Source organism: Lepisosteus oculatus, chromosome 14, assembly GCF_040954835.1.
Source record: "Lepisosteus oculatus isolate fLepOcu1 chromosome 14, fLepOcu1.hap2, whole genome shotgun sequence".
Classification (NCBI taxonomy): Eukaryota; Metazoa; Chordata; class Actinopteri; order Semionotiformes; family Lepisosteidae; genus Lepisosteus; species Lepisosteus oculatus.
In genome coordinates, this window is record NC_090709.1 from 15,843,189 (window position 1) to 15,862,354 (window position 19,166).

At 50.8% G+C, this 19,166-nt stretch overlaps 14 non-coding genes and 4 pseudogenes across 14 annotated transcripts; 1 reads left to right on the forward strand and 17 right to left on the reverse strand.

Annotated features, from left to right (window-relative positions):
- Nucleotides 1-159: 159 nt before the first annotated feature.
- On the reverse strand, nt 160-278 carry LOC138217202 (5S ribosomal RNA). The gene has a single exon (XR_011180914.1). It is a non-coding gene; the product is annotated as a 5S ribosomal RNA (ribosomal RNA).
- Nucleotides 279-815: 537 nt separating this feature from the next.
- On the reverse strand, nt 816-934 carry LOC138218424 (5S ribosomal RNA; annotated as a pseudogene).
- Nucleotides 935-1,471: 537 nt separating this feature from the next.
- Nucleotides 1,472-1,590, reverse strand: LOC138216251 (5S ribosomal RNA). Its single transcript, XR_011179963.1, has one exon. It is a non-coding gene; the product is annotated as a 5S ribosomal RNA (ribosomal RNA).
- A 537-nt stretch (nt 1,591-2,127) lies between these two features.
- LOC138216945 (5S ribosomal RNA) lies at nt 2,128-2,246 on the reverse strand. Its single transcript, XR_011180658.1, has one exon. It is a non-coding gene; the product is annotated as a 5S ribosomal RNA (ribosomal RNA).
- A 537-nt stretch (nt 2,247-2,783) lies between these two features.
- On the reverse strand, nt 2,784-2,902 carry LOC138217203 (5S ribosomal RNA). Its single transcript, XR_011180915.1, has one exon. It is a non-coding gene; the product is annotated as a 5S ribosomal RNA (ribosomal RNA).
- A 537-nt stretch (nt 2,903-3,439) lies between these two features.
- LOC138216262 (5S ribosomal RNA) lies at nt 3,440-3,558 on the reverse strand. Its single transcript, XR_011179974.1, has one exon. It is a non-coding gene; the product is annotated as a 5S ribosomal RNA (ribosomal RNA).
- A 537-nt stretch (nt 3,559-4,095) lies between these two features.
- On the reverse strand, nt 4,096-4,214 carry LOC138245115 (5S ribosomal RNA). Its single transcript, XR_011193729.1, has one exon. It is a non-coding gene; the product is annotated as a 5S ribosomal RNA (ribosomal RNA).
- Nucleotides 4,215-4,751: 537 nt separating this feature from the next.
- Nucleotides 4,752-4,870, reverse strand: LOC138216274 (5S ribosomal RNA). Its single transcript, XR_011179985.1, has one exon. It is a non-coding gene; the product is annotated as a 5S ribosomal RNA (ribosomal RNA).
- Nucleotides 4,871-5,407: 537 nt separating this feature from the next.
- Nucleotides 5,408-5,526, reverse strand: LOC138216285 (5S ribosomal RNA). The gene has a single exon (XR_011179996.1). It is a non-coding gene; the product is annotated as a 5S ribosomal RNA (ribosomal RNA).
- Nucleotides 5,527-6,063: 537 nt separating this feature from the next.
- On the reverse strand, nt 6,064-6,182 carry LOC138244873 (5S ribosomal RNA). Its single transcript, XR_011193488.1, has one exon. It is a non-coding gene; the product is annotated as a 5S ribosomal RNA (ribosomal RNA).
- Nucleotides 6,183-6,719: 537 nt separating this feature from the next.
- LOC138217204 (5S ribosomal RNA) lies at nt 6,720-6,838 on the reverse strand. The gene has a single exon (XR_011180916.1). It is a non-coding gene; the product is annotated as a 5S ribosomal RNA (ribosomal RNA).
- A 537-nt stretch (nt 6,839-7,375) lies between these two features.
- Nucleotides 7,376-7,494, reverse strand: LOC138245116 (5S ribosomal RNA). Its single transcript, XR_011193730.1, has one exon. It is a non-coding gene; the product is annotated as a 5S ribosomal RNA (ribosomal RNA).
- A 537-nt stretch (nt 7,495-8,031) lies between these two features.
- LOC138245117 (5S ribosomal RNA) lies at nt 8,032-8,150 on the reverse strand. Its single transcript, XR_011193731.1, has one exon. It is a non-coding gene; the product is annotated as a 5S ribosomal RNA (ribosomal RNA).
- Nucleotides 8,151-8,687: 537 nt separating this feature from the next.
- On the reverse strand, nt 8,688-8,801 carry LOC138219086 (5S ribosomal RNA; annotated as a pseudogene).
- Nucleotides 8,802-9,338: 537 nt separating this feature from the next.
- On the reverse strand, nt 9,339-9,452 carry LOC138219060 (5S ribosomal RNA; annotated as a pseudogene).
- Nucleotides 9,453-10,934: 1,482 nt separating this feature from the next.
- Nucleotides 10,935-11,099, forward strand: LOC138243573 (U1 spliceosomal RNA). The gene has a single exon (XR_011192228.1). It is a non-coding gene; the product is annotated as a U1 spliceosomal RNA (small nuclear RNA).
- Nucleotides 11,100-11,699: 600 nt separating this feature from the next.
- Nucleotides 11,700-11,818, reverse strand: LOC138244580 (5S ribosomal RNA). The gene has a single exon (XR_011193195.1). It is a non-coding gene; the product is annotated as a 5S ribosomal RNA (ribosomal RNA).
- A 6,767-nt stretch (nt 11,819-18,585) lies between these two features.
- Nucleotides 18,586-18,694, reverse strand: LOC138219206 (5S ribosomal RNA; annotated as a pseudogene).
- Between the last annotated feature and the right edge of the window lie 472 nt (nt 18,695-19,166).

The following is a 19,166-nucleotide window of genomic DNA, read 5'->3' on the forward strand; positions in this document are numbered from 1 at the left end:
TGTAAAACTGTTCCTGATCAGAATTAAAAACACTCACGCTAATACACAAGCACCCGTGTCTCGCCAAAGCTGACAAATAAACAGACGGACAAGCCACACTGCACGTGTGAACAGGGGAATGAGCGAGCGAGCGGGGATAGGGCGCCTCCTGCGCTTAAAAGGTTACAGCACCTGGTATTCCCAGGCGGTCTCCCACCCAAGTACTAACCAGGCCCATCCCTGTTTAGCTTCCGAGATCAGACGAGATCAGGCGTGCTCAAGGGGGTGTGGCCGTAAGCAAGAGCAAGGCTCGCTGGCACCCTTCTTATTGAGAGGACAGCTCCGTCACCTCTTTTACGACGCTGCTTTTTTTCCCTTGCGTTTTTCTCTTCTTCCCACGTTCTCTCTCTTCACTGCCTTCGTCCCCGCTCTATTTCACTTCAGCCTTTCACTCTTGCTTCCTTCCAATGAGGACGGAGCAGCGGGAGAAAGGGCGCTATAGAGGATCGCTGTGGAGAGCTGTTGCTGTGCTTTGACATCTGAGCTCTGTGGAAAACGATCTCAATACAATTCTGAAAAACGCGACTCTCCGAACGCCAGCCGAACAAGTCTCCACAGCCGAACCGCTGTGTCTCTTTTCAGCTGGCGATAAACCTTTCCTCGATCCTTTGCGGACTTGTAAAACTGTTCCTGATCAGAATAAAAAACGCTCACGCTAATACACAAGCACCCGTGTCTCGCCAAAGCTGACAAATAAACAGACGGACAAGCCGCACTGCACGTGTGAACAGGGGAATGAGCGAGGGAGCGGGGAAAAGGCGCCTCCTGCGCTTAAAAGCTTACAGCACCTGGTATTCCCCGGCGGTCTCCCATCCAAGTACTAACCAGACCCATCCCTGTTTAGCTTCCGAGATCAGACAAGATCAGGCGTGCTCAAGGGGGTGTGGCCGTAAGCGAGAGCAAGGCTCGCTGGCACCCTTCTTATTGAGAGGACAGCTCCGTCACCTCTTTTACGACGCTGCTTTTTTTCCCTTGCGTTTTTCTCTTCTTCCCACGTTCTCTCTCTTCACTGCCTTCGTCCCCGCTCTATTTCACTTCAGCCTTTCACTCTTGCTTCCTTCCAATGAGGACGGAGCAGCGGGAGAAAGGGCGCTATAGAGGTTCGCTGTGGAGAGCTGCTGCTGTGCTTTGACATCTGAGCTCTGTGGAAAACGATCTCAATACAATTCTGAAAAACGCGACTCTCCGAACGCCAGCCGAACAAGTCTCCGCAGACGAAGCGCTGTGTCTCTTTTCGGCTGGCGATAAACCTTTCCTCGATCCTTTGCGGACTTGTAAAACTGTTCCTGATCAGAATAAAAAACGCTCACGCTAATACACAAGCACCCGTGTCTCGCCAAAGCTGACAAAAAAACAGACGGACAAGCCGCACTGCACCTGTGAACAGGGGAATGAGCGAGGGAGCGGGGATAGGGCGCCTCCTGCGCTTAAAAGCTTACAGCACCTGGTATTCCCAGGCGGTCTCCCATCCAAGTACTAACCAGGCCCATCCCTGTTTAGCTTCCGAGATCAGATGAGATCAGGCGTGCTCAAGGGGGTGTGGCCGTAAGCGAGAGCAAGGCTCGCTGGCACCCTTCTTATTGAGAGGACAGCTCCGTCACCTCTTTTACGACGCTGCTTTTTTTCCCTTGCGTTTTTCTCTTCTTCCCACGTTCTCTCTCTTCACTGCCTTCGTCCTCGCTCTATTTCACTTCAGCCTTTCACTCTTGCTTCCTTCCAATGAGGACGGAGCTGCGGGAGAAAGGGCGCTATAGAGGATCGCTGTGGAGAGCTGCTGCTATGCTTTGACATCTGAGCTCTGTGGAAAACGATCTCAATACAATTCTGAAAAACGCGACTCTCCGAACGCCAGCCGAACAAGTCTCCACAGCCGAAGCGCTGTGTCTCTTTTCAGCTGGCGATAAACCTTTCCTCGATCCTTTGCGGACTTGTAAAACTGTTCCTGATCAGAATAAAAAACGCTCACGCTAATACACAAGCACCCGTGTCTCGCCAAAGCTGACAAATAAACAGACGGACAAGCCGCACTGCACGTGTGAACAGGGGAATGAGCGAGGGAGCGGGGATAGGGCGCCTCCTGCTCTTAAAAGCTTACAGCACCTGGTATTCCGAGGCGGTCTCCCATCCAAGTACTAACCAGGCCCATCCCTGTTTAGCTTCCGAGATCAGATGAGATCAGGTGTGCTGAAGGGGGTGTGGCCGTAAGCGAGAGCAAGGCTCGCTGGCACCCTTCTTATTGAGAGGACAGCTCCGTCACCTCTTTTATGACGCTGCTTTTTTTCCCTTGCGTTTTTCTCTTCTTCCCACGTTCTCTCTCTTCACTGCCTTTGTCCCCGCTCTATTTCACTTCAGCCTTTCACTTTTGCTTCCTTCCAATGAGGACGGAGCTGCGGGAGAAAGGGCGCTACAGAGGATCGCTGTGGAGAGCTGCTGCTGTGCTTTGACATCTGAGCTCTGTGGAAAACGATCTCAATACAATTCTGAAAAACGCGACTCTCCGAACGCCAGCCGAACAAGTCTCCACAGCCGAAGCGCTGTGTCTCTTTTCAGCTGGCGATAAACCTTTCCTCGATCCTTTGCGGACTTGTAAAACTGTTCCTGATCAGAATTAAAAACACTCACGCTAATACACAAGCACCCGTGTCTCGCCAAAGCTGACAAATAAACAGACGGACAAGCCGCACTGCACGTGTGAACAGGGGAATGAGCGAGCGAGCGGGGATAGGGCGCCTCCTGCGCTTAAAAGGTTACAGCACCTGGTATTCCCAGGCGGTCTCCCACCCAAGTACTAACCAGGCCCATCCCTGTTTAGCTTCCGAGATCAGACGAGATCAGGCGTGCTCAAGGGGGTGTGGCCGTAAGCAAGAGCAAGGCTCGCTGGCACCCTTCTTATTGAGAGGACAGCTCCGTCACCTCTTTTACGACGCTGCTTTTTTTCCCTTGCGTTTTTCTCTTCTTCCCACGTTCTCTCTCTTCACTGCCTTCGTCCCCGCTCTATTTCACTTCAGCCTTTCACTCTTGCTTCCTTCCAATGAGGACGGAGCAGCGGGAGAAAGGGCGCTATAGAGGATCGCTGTGGAGAGCTGCTGCTGTGCTTTGACATCTGAGCTCTGTGGAAAACGATCTCAATACAATTCTGAAAAACGCGACTCTCCGAACGCCAGCCGAACAAGTCTCCACAGCCGAAGCTCTGTGTCTCTTTTCAGCTGGCGATAAACCTTTCCTCGATCCTTTGCGGACTTGTAAAACTGTTCCTGATCAGAATAAAAAACGCTCACGCTAATACACAAGCACCCGTGTCTCGCCAAAGCTGACAAATAAACAGACGGACAAGCCGCACTGCACGTGTGAACAGGGGAATGAGCGAGGGAGCGGGGATAGGGCGCCTCCTGCGCTTAGAAGCTTACAGCACCTGGTATTCCCAGGCGGTCTCCCATCCAAGTACTAACCAGGCCCATCCCTGTTTAGCTTCCGAGATCAGATGAGATCAGGCGTGCTCAAGGGGGTGTGGCCGTAAGCGAGAGCAAGGCTCGCTGGCACCCTTCTTATTGAGAGGACAGCTCCGTCACCTCTTTTACGACGCTGCTTTTTTTCCCTTGCGTTTTTCTCTTCTTCCCACGTTCTCTCTCTTCACTGCCTTCGTCCCCGCTCTATTTCACTTCAGCCTTTCACTCTTGCTTCCTTCCAATGAGGACGGAGCTGCAGGAGAAAGGGCGCTATAGAGGATCGCTGTGGAGAGCTGCTGCTGTGCTTTGACATCTGAGCTCTGTGGAAAACGATCTCAATACAATTCTGAAAAACGTGACTCTCCGAACGCCAGCCGAACAAGTCTCCACAGCCGAACCGCTGTGTCTCTTTTCAGCTGGCGATAAACCTTTCCTCGATCCTTTGCGGACTTGTAAAACTGTTCCTGATCAGAATAAAAAACGCTCACGCTAATACACAAGCACCCGTGTCTCGCCAAAGCTGACAAATAAACAGACGGACAAGCCGCACTGCACGTGTGAACAGGGGAATGAGCGAGCGAGCGGGGATAGGGCGCCTCCTGCGCTTAAAAGCTTACAGCACCTGGTATTCCCAGGCGGTCTCCCATCCAAGTACTAACCAGGCCCATCCCTGTTTAGCTTCCGAGATCAGACGAGATCAGGCGTGCTCAAGGGGGTGTGGCCATAAGCGAGAACAAGGCTCGCTGGCACCCTTCTTATTGAGAGGACAGCTCCGTCACCTCTTTTACGACGCTGCTTTTTTTCCCTTGCGTTTTTCTCTTCTTCCCACGTTCTCTCTCTTCACTGCCTTCGTCCCCGCTCTATTTCACTTCAGCCTTTCACTCTTGCTTCCTTCCAATGAGGACGGAGCTGCGGGAGAAAGGGCGCTATAGAGGATCGCTGTGGAGAGCTGCTGCTGTGCTTTGACATCTGAGCTCTGTGGAAAACGATCTCAATACAATTCTGAAAAACGCGACTCTCCGAACACCAGCCGAACAAGTCTCCACAGCCGAAGCGCTGTGTCTCTTTTCAGCTGGCGATAAACCTTTCCTCGATCCTTTGCGGACTTGTAAAACTGTTCCTGATCAGAATAAAAGACGCTCACGCTAATACACAAGCACCCGTGTCTCGCCAAAGCTGACAAATAAACAGACGGACAAGCCGCACTGCACGTGTGAACAGGGGAATGAGCGAGCGAGCGGGGATAGGGCGCCTCCTGCACTTAAAAGCTTACAGCACCTGGTATTCCCAGGCGGTCTCCCATCCAAGTACTAACCAGGCCCATCCCTGTTTAGCTTCCGAGATCAGATGAGATCAGGCGTGCTCAAGGGGGTGTGGCCGTAAGCGAGAGCAAGGCTCGCTGGCACCCTTCTTATTGAGAGGACAGCTCCGTCACCTCTTTTACGACGCTGCTTTTTTTCCCTTGCGTTTTTCTCTTCTTCCCACGTTCTCTCTCTTCACTGCCTTCGTCCCCGCTCTATTTCACTTCAGCCTTTCACTCTTGCTTCCTTCCAATGAGGACGGAGCAGCGGGAGAAAGGGCGCTATAGAGGTTCGCTGTGGAGAGCTGCTGCTGTGCTTTGACATCTGAGCTCTGTGGAAAACGATCTCAATACAATTCTGAAAAACGCGACTCTCCGAACGCCAGCCGAACAAGTCTCCGCAGACGAAGCGCTGTGTCTCTTTTCGGCTGGCGATAAACCTTTCCTCGATCCTTTGCGGACTTGTAAAACTGTTCCTGATCAGAATAAAAAACGCTCACGCTAATACACAAGCACCCGTGTCTCGCCAAAGCTGACAAAAAAACAGACGGACAAGCCGCACTGCACCTGTGAACAGGGGAATGAGCGAGGGAGCGGGGATAGGGCGCCTCCTGCGCTTAAAAGCTTACAGCACCTGGTATTCCCAGGCGGTCTCCCATCCAAGTACTAACCAGGCCCATCCCTGTTTAGCTTCCGAGATCAGATGAGATCAGGCGTGCTCAAGGGGGTGTGGCCGTAAGCGAGAGCAAGGCTCGCTGGCACCCTTCTTATTGAGAGGACAGCTCCGTCACCTCTTTTACGACGCTGCTTTTTTTCCCTTGCGTTTTTCTCTTCTTCCCACGTTCTCTCTCTTCACTGCCTTCGTCCTCGCTCTATTTCACTTCAGCCTTTCACTCTTGCTTCCTTCCAATGAGGACGGAGCTGCGGGAGAAAGGGCGCTATAGAGGATCGCTGTGGAGAGCTGCTGCTATGCTTTGACATCTGAGCTCTGTGGAAAACGATCTCAATACAATTCTGAAAAACGCGACTCTCCGAACGCCAGCCGAACAAGTCTCCACAGCCGAAGCGCTGTGTCTCTTTTCAGCTGGCGATAAACCTTTCCTCGATCCTTTGCGGACTTGTAAAACTGTTCCTGATCAGAATAAAAAACGCTCACGCTAATACACAAGCACCCGTGTCTCGCCAAAGCTGACAAATAAACAGACGGACAAGCCGCACTGCACGTGTGAACAGGGGAATGAGCGAGGGAGCGGGGATAGGGCGCCTCCTGCTCTTAAAAGCTTACAGCACCTGGTATTCCCAGGCGGTCTCCCATCCAAGTACTAACCAGGCCCATCCCTGTTTAGCTTCCGAGATCAGATGAGATCAGGTGTGCTGAAGGGGGTGTGGCCGTAAGCGAGAGCAAGGCTCGCTGGCACCCTTCTTATTGAGAGGACAGCTCCGTCACCTCTTTTATGACGCTGCTTTTTTTCCCTTGCGTTTTTCTCTTCTTCCCACGTTCTCTCTCTTCACTGCCTTCGTCCCCGCTCTATTTCACTTCAGCCTTTCACTTTTGCTTCCTTCCAATGAGGACGGAGCTGCGGGAGAAAGGGCGCTATAGAGGATCGCTGTGGAGAGCTGCTGCTGTGCTTTGACATCTGAGCTCTGTGGAAAACGATCTCAATACAATTCTGAAAAACGCGACTCTCCGAACGCCAGCCGAACAAGTCTCCACAGCCGAAGCGCTGTGTCTCTTTTCAGCTGGCGATAAACCTTTCCTCGATCCTTTGCGGACTTGTAAAACTGTTCCTGATCAGAATTAAAAACACTCACGCTAATACACAAGCACCCGTGTCTCGCCAAAGCTGACAAATAAACAGACGGACAAGTCGCACTGCACGTGTGAACAGGGGAATGAGCGAGCGAGCGGGGATAGGGCGCCTCCTGCGCTTAAAAGGTTACAGCACCTGGTATTCCCAGGCGGTCTCCCACCCAAGTACTAACCAGGCCCATCCCTGTTTAGCTTCCGAGATCAGACGAGATCAGGCGTGCTCAAGGGGGTGTGGCCGTAAGCAAGAGCAAGGCTCGCTGGCACCCTTCTTATTGAGAGGACAGCTCCGTCACCTCTTTTACGACGCTGCTTTTTTTCCCTTGCGTTTTTCTCTTCTTCCCACGTTCTCTCTCTTCACTGCCTTCGTCCCCGCTCTATTTCACTTCAGCCTTTCACTCTTGCTTCCTTCCAATGAGGACGGAGCAGCGGGAGAAAGGGCGCTATAGAGGATCGCTGTGGAGAGCTGCTGCTGTGCTTTGACATCTGAGCTCTGTGGAAAACGATCTCAATACAATTCTGAAAAACGCGACTCTCCGAACGCCAGCCGAACAAGTCTCCACAGCCGAAGCTCTGTGTCTCTTTTCAGCTGGCGATAAACCTTTCCTCGATCCTTTGCGGACTTGTAAAACTGTTCCTGATCAGAATAAAAAACGCTCACGCTAATACACAAGCACCCGTGTCTCGCCAAAGCTGACAAATAAACAGACGGACAAGCCGCACTGCACGTGTGAACAGGGGAATGAGCGAGGGAGCGGGGATAGGGCGCCTCCTGCGCTTAGAAGCTTACAGCACCTGGTATTCCCAGGCGGTCTCCCATCCAAGTACTAACCAGGCCCATCCCTGTTTAGCTTCCGAGATCAGACGAGATCAGGCGTGCTCAAGGGGGTGTGGCCATAAGCGAGAACAAGGCTCGCTGGCACCCTTCTTATTGAGAGGACAGCTCCATCACCTCTTTTACGACGCTGCTTTTTTTCCCTTGCGTTTTTCTCTTCTTCCCACGTTCTCTCTCTTCACTGCCTTCGTCCCCGCTCTATTTCACTTCAGCCTTTCACTCTTGCTTCCTTCCAATGAGGACGGAGCTGCGGGAGAAAGGGCGCTATAGAGGATCGCTGTGGAGAGCTGCTGCTGTGCTTTGACATCTGAGCTCTGTGGAAAACGATCTCAATACAATTCTGAAAAACGCGACTCTCCGAACACCAGCCGAACAAGTCTCCACAGCCGAAGCGCTGTGTCTCTTTTCAGCTGGCGATAAACCTTTCCTCGATCCTTTGCGGACTTGTAAAACTGTTCCTGATCAGAATAAAAGACGCTCACGCTAATACACAAGCACCCGTGTCTCGCCAAAGCTGACAAATAAACAGACGGACAAGCCGCACTGCACGTGTGAACAGGGGAATGAGCGAGCGAGCGGGGATAGGGCGCCTCCTGCACTTAAAAGCTTACAGCACCTGGTATTCCCAGGCGGTCTCCCATCCAAGTACTAACCAGGCCCATCCCTGTTTAGCTTCCGAGATCAGACGAGATCAGGCGTGCTCAAGGGGGTGTGGCCATAAGCGAGAGCAAGGCTCGCTGGCACCCTTCTTATTGAGAGGACAGCTCCGTCACCTCTTTTACGACGCTGCTTTTTTTCCCTTGCGTTTTTCTCTTCTTCCCACGTTCTCTCTCTTCACTGCCTTCGTCCTCGCTCTATTTCACTTCAGCCTTTCACTCTTGCTTCCTTCCAATGAGGACGGAGCTGCGGGAGAAAGGGCGCTATAGAGGATCGCTGTGGAGAGCTGCTGCTGTGCTTTGACATCTGAGCTCTGTGGAAAACGATCTCAATACAATTCTGAAAAACGCGACTCTCCGAACGCCAGCCGAACAAGTCTCCACAGCCGAAGCGCTGTGTCTCTTTTCAGCTGGCGATAAACCTTTCCTCGATCCTTTGCGGACTCGTAAAACTCTTCCTGATCAGAATAAAAAACGCTCACGCTAATACACAAGCACCCGTGTCTCGCCAAAGCTGACAAATAAACAGACGGACAAGCCGCACTGCACGTGTGAACAGGGGACTGAGCGAGCGAGCGGGGATAGGGCGCCTCCTGCGCTTAAAAGGTTACAGCACCTGGTATTCCCAGGCGGTCTCCAAGTACTAACCAGGCCCATCCCTGTTTAGCTTCCGAGATCAGACGAGATCAGGCGTGCTCAAGGGGGTGTGGCCGTAAGCGAGAGCGAGGCTCGCTGGCACCCTTCTTATTGAGAGGACAGCTCCGTCACCTCTTTTACGACGCTGCTTTTTTTCCCTTGCGTTTTTCTCTTCTTCCCACGTTCTCTCTCTTCATTGCCTTCGTCCCCGCTCTATTTCACTTCAGCCTTTCACTCTTGCTTCCTTCCAATGAGGACGGAGCTGCGGGAGAAAGGGCGCTATAGAGGATCGCTGTGGAGAGCTGCTGCTGTGCTTTGACATCTGAGCTCTGTGGAAAACGATCTCAATACAATTCTGAAAAACGCGACTCTCCGAACGCCAGCCGAACAAGTCTCCACAGCCGAAGTGCTGTGTCTCTTTTCAGCTGGCGACAAACCTTTCCTCGATCCTTTGCGGACTTGTAAAACTGTTCCTGATCAGAATAAAAAACGCTCACGCTAATACACAAGCACCCGTCTCTCGCCAAAGCTGACAAATAAACAGACGGACAAGCCGCACTGCACGTGTGAACAGGGGAATGAGCGAGCGAGCGGGGATAGGGCGCCTCCTGCGCTTAAAAGCTTGCAGCACCTGGTATTCCCAGGCGGTCTCCAAGTACTAACCAGGCCCATCCCTGTTTAGCTTCCGAGATCAGACGAGATCAGGCGTGCTCAAGGGGGTGTGGCCGTAAGCGAGAGCAAGGCTCGCTGGCACCCTTCTTATTGAGAGGACAGCTCCGTCACCTCTTTTACGACGCTGCTTTTTTTCCCTTGCGTTTTTCTCTTCTTCCCACGTTCTCTCTCTTCACTGCCTTCGTCCCCGCTCTATTTCACTTCAGCCTTTCACTCTTGCTTCCTTCCAATGAGGACGGAGCTGCGGGAGAAAGGGCGCTATAGAGGATCGCTGTGGAGAGCTGCTGCTGTGCTTTGACATCTGAGCTCTGTGGAAAACGATCTCAATACAATTCTGAAAAACGCGACTCTCCGAACGCCAGCCGAACAAGTCTCCACAGCCGAAGCGCTGTGTCTCTTTTCAGCTGGCGATAAACCTTTCCTCGTTCCTTTGCGGACTTGTAAAACTGTTCCTGATCAGAATAAAAAACGCTCACGCTAATACACAAGCACCCGTGTCTCGCCAAAGCTGACAAATAAACAGACGGACAAGCCGCACTGCACGTGTGAACAGGGGAGTGAGCGAGCGAGCGGGGATAGGGCGCCTCCTGCGCTTAAAAGCTTTCTGAATTCTGAGTACGTACGGGATCCTCGGCCTTGCGCTTATAACAAAGTTCAAGTCCCTTTGCAGACAACAGCAGTTGTCACATGATTGTCTCTGAGGATGTGCGACAATGGCCAAGGAGAGCCCCGATCTGAGCTTGCGCTCACTTTTTGACCAAGACACAGGTGTGTGCTGATTGGTTGAGAGTTTGGCGGGCATTCGAGACCCACGTGGTATTACCACGCCCTGCGTGAGATATGAGTCACTTACTCTTAACACTTTGGAATGCAGTCCAGATGTCCATTTGGCACTCCCTAGACAGATAGGCGCCAATGGATGACCATTGATCATGATAGCCAGGCTTAGCTAAGTGCATCCCCATCTGGGAGCTGTCCCTTATCAAAAGAAAACATCTTAAATCAGCCTGCATGAATACTTTCTCTGTGGCTGCACCACAGAGATGGAAGGTGAGATGGGGCCTCATTTAGGACAGCATACCACCGCTTAATTCTGTCTTATTAACAAGCATTGCCGCTACAACGGCATCTCTCCTGTCAAACTTCCTCCTGACTTGTTTGACAGGATCTGGGCCGTGGTGAACAGTGGGAAAGACGCCCTGTGGAGAGTGAGGAACATGGGGCTGTTCAAAGGCATCGAGGTCCCAGTCAAGGCAGCAGGTAGCCTGGCCCTGTTCATCACCCAAGAGAACTATTACCTCAGAGATCTGTGGAGAGAAAGGAGGGAGGAAGCAGAAAATCTGTGGGAAATAGAGAGCATAGGTCAATATCTCAAGAAACTGTGAAAAACATTATCATGTTTAAGTAAAGAATGTGATTTACACCAGAAAAAAAGAAATTGTTGCTATGTAACTGGTACCGTGTCAAAATGTAATGAGATGTGATCATATATACTGTTTTAAGTATGTATATTAATGTAAAGCTTTCTAATTTGTGATGTCCTGTATTTTTTTGTGAAAAGAAAATAAAGTTCTTAAAAAATCGATTCACCCAGGGCGAGGCTCGGCCATTGCACTCCGGCTGTGCTGACCCCTGTGAATTCCCCAAATGTGGGAATCTCGACTGCATAATTTCTGGTAGTGGGGGACTGCGTTCGCGCTCTCCCCTGATGTGCTTGGTCCAATATCGGATACGGAAGAGTTATGACACCACGTGCTGCGATAGGATCCCAGTTCGAAAGCCACTGCTGGTTCCCAGTTTCTTTTAGTTAGAGGTCCGGAGAAGCATTTCAAGCTGGTTACACTACTCCTTCCGGACATTCATTCCCTTTTCAAAGTCAGTCGTTTTGCTGTAGTCTGCATTATTAAGGCCAATTTATTTGGTCATGGGGGCCTCGGTACTGTATGCTAATTCTAAAGACAGTTTCACCCCTTTTCTGATTGCTAGGTTCTGTACCAGTGCAGACATGTCAAACAGTGAATTGCTGTACCTCTATTGTATCTGTGCTCAATGAATGAAATCAGTAATAAATGAATATATGTATAGTTATACGATAAACAAGTGGTTTATCGACTCTTCTTCATTTGCAGATTTAGAGGCAGCTTCGATATTCGTTTTACAAACGGGTTTTTTTTTTATATGGGTCACACACATGCCATAGCAACAAAACATCTCTAGAGATGAGGCTATAGATCACCTTTCCATCCTCCAGGTTTTCTTCCCAAATCCTACGGCACCAACGGCGACCCCTGCTGGCCGAGAGAGCAAAAGCTTGCAGCACCTGGTATTCCCAGGAAGTCTCCCATCCAAGTACTATTCAGGCCCAACCCTGCTTAGCTTCCAAGATCAGAAGAGATTGGGCACATTCAGGGTGGTGTGGCCGCAAGCAAAAGCCTTGGCGCCTAACTCGCTACTTGAAGCTGTGTGTGGCTGGGGCTCTGTGCCCCCCGAGCGGGACTGAAGGATCGTTCGTGTGCAACTCTTTGGAAAGGAGCCTCTTTCCAAATCGCATTATGTACCTGGATGTTGGCGAATGTGCTCCCTTGTGTTGGCTTGTCCCGTACTGGAGGAGAACAAACAAACTGCACGGAGGAGCACAAGGCAAGTCTTCACAAGACAAAAACCTCCAGTGCACAGCACTCTGAAAACATTTCTGGGCTGTCGCATGTTTATTTCAGCACATAAAGCGCACCAGTCCAACACATCGGCCGGGCGCGCGGCGCCTCCGCCCTCTTGTGGCCTTGCGGCGTCAGAGCAAGAGGCTCCTTCTCGCTGCCTTTCCGCTGTGTTGCAGAGCCCCGAGAGGGAACCTGGAGCGCACACTTTGTGGGGGGCGGGGAACCGCGTTCGCGCTCTGCCCCCGGTCTCTTGCGCGAGTACTAAATCTCACGGCGCCAGCCAGCGGCCAGGAGACAAATACAATATCGCGGGACAGGGGGGCCTCGTCATTGATTGTTACATATGAGACGGGGATTAGGAGGAGACCCCGACTGATTGGTAAAGGGGAACACTAACACCAGAGAGACACCCCCGGAGTCTCTTTTTGAGAGACGCCCTCGGATTTCTTAATGGCCAAGGAGGGTCAGAACCTCGGTTTTATGCCTCCCCCGAAGGACGGCGCCTGTTTGTGCAGCAGAGTGTCGCCATCAGGATGCTGGGGCATAAGAAAGCCACACAGACCGCAGGGTGAGCGCTCCCTACTGGTCCCAGTCAGATCTAGTGATCTAGTCACCGGGGAGAAACGATACAAGCGAAGGATTACTCGGCTCCCAGCACTTGAAAAGACCAACAAATGACTCATTCCCGCCGGAGCTGAATGTACCTGAATTCCCCCGCCCCGCTGTGTTTGCTGTATTGTCTTTGAAGCCGGCCCCCGAGACGAGACGGGCTGTTCCTGTGCCCCAATTAACACTTTACAGGTGCCATTCCCCGGCATTGTGGCCATTGTCGGTGGTCACACGTGATAAGATAAGGTGGAGGAGAGCGGGGCATGCCCAGCGCCAGACATTCAAGGAGGTCTGCAGATGTGTAGGAAACGGCGCGCTCGTTTTCTCATTTTGCCCACCCTTTTGAGTGTTAGTGTGGCGTGTGAGTGTGCGAAAGAGTGGGCCCAGCAGGAGGCGGTGGTGTGCGGGGGGAGGAGCAGGCGTAGGCTGCGCGCTTTGTGCTGTGGGTGCGGGCCGCTTGCAGGGGCTTGTACAGCTCATACTTACCTGGCAGGGGTGGTACCTTGATCAGCCTGTAGGTGGAGTAGTTGGATTGTTTTCTTGTTTTGTGGAAGCAGTGTTTGTTTTTCAGTTTTCGAAATGGCAACCTTTGGATCCCGCAAGAATGCTGTGCGTTTTGAGCTTTTGGATGACCTCTTCATGGACCGTATGCAGTTCAGCAGAAAAGTGTTGCAGAAGGAACCTCGGCACTTGGATTTCATCTTCGCTCTCCCAGGTCAGAAAGCATTTGAGATTGTTTTTGCTACCTATTCTCTGTTTGAACAATGTGTGGATGTGTTTGAGGTAAAAAGAGGGAAAGTTCCTGCCCTTGAGAAGATCAACTTGCAGCCTCTGACACAGAGAGAGAGGAAAACGGTGCATGTTATTATGTTCTCGGAACTGGCAAAGACGGAGGACATTCACACCTGGCTTAACCAGTACTGCACCGTCCACCATGGAACTGAGGTTAGAGATGTTGACGGTATAAAAACAGGAGCAAGGAAATTCGAGGTTCGCTTGCTACCGGACAATGTAAATGGAGGCTTAAGGCACCTGCCCTCTACAATCCGGCTGGGCGCCTGCAATGGCTATGTTTTTTATGTGGGACAACCAAAGGTGTGTCGGCGCTGTGGTGCTGTGGGACTCCTGGCATCGTCCTGCACTGTGAAATGCTGCAAGACCTGTGGCAAACAGGGACATTTAGCCTCTGACAGTTCAATGCTGCCAAAGTGCAATTTATGTGGCTCGGAAGGACACGTTTTTAAGAACTGCCCTCACGCCTACGCCAATAAACTCAAAATGAGAAAGGATGAGGCAGTGCTTGTTTCAGCCAAACCGGCCCGAAAAGCCAAAGCAAACAACAAGTCAAACAAAGAACCCTTGTTGGACAAAGGCTTTCAGCCTCCAGCCAGGATCAGTCCTGCTGTGGCTCCAGGGCCGGTGGAAGAGAAAAGCACTACGCCCCTACAACCGCAGACTGCACCAGACAAGAACGAGGGTTTGAAAACCCCCGAGAACAGCGAGGACCCCTCCCCCACTCCTGCTCCTCAGAACGAGGGCCAGTGTGGGGCCCCCCGGTGGAGCGGGTCCAGCGAGGATACCCAGGATTCAGCAGAGCTGCTATTCTCAGACTCTGCAAGTGCTACAGATGCCCTCCTCTCCTCCATCCAGTCCATCACGGAGGATCTGCAACAGCTGGTGGGTGAGGGGGAAGAGGAGACTGGTGCATCGGCTGCACCCCTTTCCCCTCAGTGCTCCCAGGAGCTGGACTTGAGGAAAAGGAAAAATGACTCTGTTTTCTCCCCGAGCGAGGAGGAAGGAGAGCATGGCGATGGGGACAGCTGGAACCCCTCCACCCCTCCCTCTACCCCCTTCCTTGAAATGGACTCCGTGAACGCTTCTACTGCTGCCGCCCTGATGAAGGCTCATTCAGAGGATGGCTGGCAGGAAATTGGTAAGAAGAAAAAGAAAAAGAGAAGGTAACAGGTGAGACAGAAGAGAAATGTGTTTTGTAAAGACTGGTTCCACCTTCTTATGTAATATGGCTCTAAACATAATTTCTCTTAACACCAGAGGTATCAATGACAGAGTTAAATGCCAGTCTGTCTTTGATTACCTCCAGCAGAGAGAGGGGGATGTGTTCATGTTGCAGGAGTGTGCATTAGCCTATCAAGAGAGGTTCAAAAGCTTTGAAGATAGGTGGGATAAAGGGCCTTCTGTTTGGACAGGGGACAATAACAACAGAGCCTCTGGCATGGCCATTCTTTTCAAAGGATGGGCATTCAAATTGAAAAGTATTCAGAGGGTCATAGATGGCAGGTTGCTGTGTGTGGATGTTGAATGGGGGACCATTAACCTGCATCTAATCAATGTGTATTGTCCTACTGACGTGGGAGGAAGGGTGGAGCTACTCAAGGCACTCTCTCCCCTATTGTTATGTAGCACAGACGTGATAGTGGGAGGGGATTTTAATTGTATCTTAGAGCACACAGATAGGCAGTCTAGCTTTCCGATAAAATTGGATTCCAGCTCACTGGCCCTGCAAAACTTAGTTCTAGACTTTAAACTCTCTGACACATATAGATCTATATATCCCACAACAGCAGGATATACATGGTCAGGGAGGAATATCAGTTCCAGAATTGACTATTGCTTTGTCTCGGAGAGAGTGAAAGTTGTTGGGGTCACTCTTCAGCCTGTCTTCTTCTCAGATCATCAGGCTTTAGGGTGTAGAGTGGAACTCCAGGGCGGGACTGTCTTTGGCCCAGGCCTCTGGAAACTCAACACAAAGCTGCTAGAGAACGAGGGGGTAGTATCCCGCTACAAGGAGAAACCATCAAAGTGGCTGTCCTTGCAGTTTCTGTATGGGTCAGTAGGAGAGTGGTGGGAGGAGGTGAAGGTGAAGACAAGGGCCTTTTTCATGGCTGAGGGAAGGAAGCCTGCTGCCAGACGGAGAGGAGTGCTAGCCAGGAAACAGGCAGCTGCAGCGTCTCTACACGATGCTGCACAGTGGCTTCGATGTGCTTGAGGATATCACCCTTTTAAAAAAGGACATCCGGAGCATAGCCGAAGAAAGTAGTCGAGGAGTGCTGTTAAGAAGCAGAGTGCAGTTCTTGGAAGAAAATGAGAAGTGTACTCGCTTCTTTTTCAGGAAAGTGGTAGGCTCCAAGTCTGTCATGGAAAGTGTAGTTGATGAGGAGGGACGAGAGAGAACAGAGCCGAGTGCTATCCTCTCCTGCACCGAGGCCTTCTACTCAAGACTGTACAGCACTACAGAGGTAAAGGATGAAGAAATTCATTTTTTTACCTCAAAGCTAGAAAACGTTTTGAGTGAAGAAGATAGGGAAGTACTTGAGAGGGTTTTGACAGTAGAAGAGCTGAGACAGGCTATGGAGAGCTTACAGAAGGGAAAAACTCCGGGTGCTGACGGGCTCCCTTAAGAATTTTATTGCACCTTTTGGGATCTGCTTCAGGATCCGCTACTGCTCCTATTCGAGGAAAGCTATAAGACAGAATTGCTGCCTGACTCCTTAAGAGAAGGCACTATCTCTCTCTTGTTTAAGAAAGGAGCAAAGAATGACATAAAGAACTGGAGACCCCTCAGCCTGTTAGGCGTGGACACTAAGATCCTGTCCAAAGCCCTTTTCCTGCGCCTACAAAATGTAGTGGCCTCACTGGTAGGGAAAGAACAGACTTGTGGGATAGCAGGACGCCTGATGAGCGACAACCTGGTCTTGTTGAGGGATGTCTGTCTGTACTCAGAGGATCGCTCCCTCCCTCTGTGCATTTTAGGTGTAGACCTAGAAAAGGCCTTTGACCGCCTAAACCGGCAGTACTTAATATCGGTACTTGAGCACATGAAGTTTGGCCCCATCATGAGAAAGTGGATTAACCTGCTGTACACAGTTAGCAACAGCAGAGTAATGGTTAATGGCAATAGATCACGCCCCTTTGAAGTCTGTTCAGGGGTGAGGCAGGGCTGCCCATTATCCCCCTTGTTATTCGTTTTGGCTATGGAGCCCTTAGCCTGTGCCTTGCGCCAGGATCAGGCCATTAATGGGATACCAGTGCCTGGAAGTGGGGGAGGAGAGGTAAACACATCTCTATACATGGATGACGTCACCCTGATCCTCTCTGACAATGCCTCAATTAGCAGAGCTCTGCAGTGCTGTGATCGTTTCTCTTTGGCTTCCTCTGCAAAAATTAACAAATCTAAGAGTGAGATTTTTTATCAGAACTGGAGGGAGCCAAAAGAAGGACATGATCTCAGCCTGCAAGAGAACAGAATTAAGGTGTATTTTGGAGAAGAGATGGGAACAGTAAATTGGCAGAACAAATTGCCAATCTTAAACAAAAAACTGATGCAATGGAAGGACCGAGACCTCACCATGACAGGGAAGGTGCTGGTCATCAAAACCGAGCTCTTGCCTGTCTTGAATTTTCTGGCTTCTACCTTCCCAATCCCACACCGTGTTGCGGCGGTGCTGAGGAGATTGATGTTTCAATTTCTATGGGGTGGGAAGCAGGAAAGACTCAGAAGAGAAATAATGTACAGGCCGCTACTCTCAGGGGGGAAGTCAGTCCCAGATATTGCTATGAAGCTGCTGTGCATTTTCCTGGCCTCTGTGCTGAGAGGCTTTGCAACAGCGCCTGGAGAGTACCTGGACTTATTTTGCCAGGCTCTGGGTAGGTAGGGAGGTGTTCAGAGTGTGGGGTGTCAGACCCAAGCTGGATGTCACACTCTCTGACACATGCCCTGCAATTTATGGGACAGTTAAAAGTTTTGTAAGATCTCACCCAATTGGCCATATTCCCCTCCGAGATGTCAGCGTCCAAAAACTGGAAGATTTCATTGCACCCCAGAAGAATAGGCAGACCCATGTGAGCATTTTAACATCAGCCCAAACAAGGAAGGTGTGGAAACACTTCTCTAAGTTTCTGTGCAACATTCACAGAGACGTAGCCTGAAATGTCATCCACCAGTGCTTACCGGTGCGAACTTTCTTGTACCGTAGGGCCTCACCCCCAGCCCTCGCTGCGTTTGGGTGGGCTGCGGTGAGGAGGAGACTGTGACCCATCTCCTGTGGTCCTGCTTTTTTGCTAAGACCTTCTGGGCCCAGTTTGAACACTGGTTGCAAGTTCTCTCGCCCCAATTTTCCCTGACCGCTGCTTTCGTTATATACGGCATCTCTCCTGACAAACTTCCTCCTGACGTGTTTGCACGAAAGCAGAAAATCTGTGGGAAATAGAGGGCATAGGACAGTATCTCAAGATGCTTGTGGTTGTGGGGGACTGCGTTCGCACTCTCCCCTGATGTGCTTGGTCCAACATCAGATACAGAAGATTTACGACACCACGAATCATGTGCTTGCTAAAGGGTCCCAGTTTGAAAGGAATCGATGACGCTACTAGTTCTCTGTTTCTTTTACTTATAGGTCCAGAGAAGCAATTCAAGCTGGTTACACTACTCCTTCCGGACATTCATTCCCTTTTCAAAGTGAGTCTTTTTGCTGTAGTTTGCATTATTTAGGATGATTATCGAGATTAGCCTTTATTTGGTCATGGGGGGCCTCGGTACTGTATGCTAATTCTAAAGACAGTTTCACCCGTTTTCTGATTGATAGGTTCTGTACCAGTACAGACATGTCAAACAGTGAATGGCTGTACCTCTATTGCATCCGTGCTCAATTAATGAAATCAGTAATAAGTGAATATATGTATAGTTATACATAAACAAGTGGTTTATTGACTGATCTTCATTTGCAGATTTAGAGGCAGCTTCGATATTCGTTTTACAAACTTTTTTTTTATATGTATGAGTCACACACAAAACATCTCAAAAATGAGGCTATAGATCACTTTTCTTGTAAGTGTTAAATGTCCATACTTCAGGGTTTCCTCCCAAAGCCTACGGCACCAATGGCGACCTCTGCTGGCTGAGAGAGCAAGAGCTTACAGCACCTGGTATTCCCAGGTGGTCTCCCATCCAAGTACTAATCAGACCTGACCCTGCTTAGCTTCTAAGATCAGACATGTTCAGGGTGGTGTGGCCATAAGCTAAAGCAATGGCACCTGACACGCTACTTGAAGCTGTTTGGCGGGGGTTCCGTGTCCCCTGAGCGGGATCGTTCATTTGCAATTCTTTGGAAAGGAGCTTCTTTCGAAATCAATGCGTGGCTGGATGTTCACAAATGTGCTCCCTTGTGTTGGCTTGTCCTGCACTGGATAAGGACAAACAGGTATCAGCTTGTTCCCTTCTCCCGCCCCTCTCTGTTTACAGTAGAACCTCCTGTCCTGACTGGAGGACCTCATCCAGCTGTGTCTGAAGAGATGCCAAAGTACCAGCTTGATCCACACCCCGGTACTTCTCTGTGTACAGTAGAGCCTCCTGTCCTGAATAGAGGAGCCCATCCAGCTGCGTCTGGAAAGAAGCCAGGGTATCAGCTTGTTCCCTCCTACCACCCCCCTCTGTGTACAGCAGAGCCTCCTGTCCTGACTTGAGGAGCTCACACAGCTGTGTCTGGAGAGAA